We start from the raw sequence: 1,929 nt of genomic DNA, 5'->3' as shown, positions 1-1,929 counted from the left end.
CTCACGAAGGCGTTATTGGCAATCACTTTTCTCATTAATGTTGCAAGCTAGCCTTCATTCCACATTAGTGGTCACGTTAGCTAGACTAACATGGCTGCTAACGTGGTTCTTCCTTGCTTCCTTTTTCCTGAAATCAAGCAATAAAGTGCATCAAAGCTCTGATCCAAGTTATGAGACATGCATCATTCAATTTGTCCTTTAATTCATGCATAATTCTCATGAAATCATGTAAAATTCACAATGTTTACTTGAATCAAGATGTAAGTGATTATTTACCCAAAACTTGCTTATTTCCTAAGAAAATGCATGAAACTACCTTAAAACCATAAAGAAAAGGTCAGTGAAATTAGCCAAAATGCCCTGGCATCACTTAACAAGGTTTTACGATACACATCAACTAGCCCCTTAAACTGGCGCTGACCGGTAGCACGGTACTCCAATGCATCAGTACCCAATCGTGTTCGTGCATAATCTAAATGATAAAGAAGCAGTGAAGTAGTTGCTCCCATGGCACTTCCTGAAGCCACATTTCCAGCAAACCACTTAATGTACCCGTCTCTCTATTTGGATTGCCCAAAAATGCTTTTGAAGTAACCTTTGAATGCAAAATTGAAAGCCTATAGACCAATCAACTATTTGCTCAAACATTATTTCAAACAAATACAGAAAACCATTATTTGAAAGTTGACACACAATCACATTAATTGATGGGAATATACAACAGTAAAAACAAACAGTCTTCCATATGTATTGGCCATTATTTTATTTTAGTGCCAATACCTTGCTGATGCTATTAGACATGCATTGACAATAAAAATACATAAAAGTCTTCCAGTGTTAATTGTAAACAAATTGGACAAATATATTTTAGAAAAATGAGATTGGCTATTACAACGCATATTTGCGTCATCCCATCAAAATGCAATAGAATAACATATTTCCCCTTGGAGCAATGATAGAGTTATCTCCGTGTGATCTTAAGGTCACAGGTTCAAGCCGTGGAAACAGCTACTAATGTAATTATCAGGTTAAACTGCGTACATTACACCCTTTGGATGCGGCCCTTCCCCGGACCCTGTGTTAATGCGGGATGCTTGTGCAGACCGAACTCAATACAGGATGGATACAAATGCAGCACATGCGAGATCCATGCTATGTTTTCTGTTTCCACTTCCTTATTTTATCTATATTACTAAGAGATACATGGAAAAGAAATAAAAATTGTGGAAGATTACAATGATCCATGACCTATTTACTTCACAAACTTGAGAAGGGTCTAGAGTTATCTAATACCAATCAAGATAGCAATAAACTACAAACACCCTCTTAAATCCATCATACACACCCATGTATGGTTTCTTGAGTTGCCCTCTTTTAATCATTTCAACTTGGTTTTGCAATAGAAGTTTCACTCTCTTGATTGGTGCCGCGGCACTCTTCAACATGATTGCTGCTACCCCTTCCATTACAAAATCCTTTGAGAATCTTTCATATTGTGATGATTTCACCATTTTTTCCCTCTTCTATCTGATCTGAAAGGTGTAAAAAATATAAAAATAGAATAACAAGAAAGATAAAATCTCAAAGCATTAAACTATTACATACATTTCTAGAGCAAAAGCAGAAGATGAATTTCACAAGAGAAGAATGAGCAAGTAGAGTGGAAAGCAAAATGGTTGAAAAATTTAGGATTACCAATAACATGGAAGTCGCATTCATCAAGCACACAAAGTGGAATGAAGCCTTTAATCTCTTGCACTCAAGATTGTCAAACTCGCGAGTCTAAATAAACTCGTGAAGCTGACCTAGACTCGACTCATAGACTTGTAAGAGTTTATCTATTACAAAATTTTTAAATATATATATATATATAAGCAGAGCAGAAAGTAGAGAGCGACGTGTGGCTGTGCGCGAAGCCGAGCAGACGAA

At 36.5% G+C, this 1,929-nt stretch overlaps 1 pseudogene; it reads right to left on the bottom strand.

The window, feature by feature from the left end:
* LOC107611109 overlaps positions 1 to 1,511 on the bottom strand; it is a 14,597-nt pseudogene extending 13,086 nt beyond the window's left edge.

The sequence above is a fragment of the Arachis ipaensis genome, chromosome B08 (assembly GCF_000816755.2).
Source record: "Arachis ipaensis cultivar K30076 chromosome B08, Araip1.1, whole genome shotgun sequence".
Lineage (NCBI taxonomy): Eukaryota > Viridiplantae > Streptophyta > Magnoliopsida > Fabales > Fabaceae > Arachis > Arachis ipaensis.
This window is presented reverse-complemented; position numbering and strand designations above follow the sequence as displayed.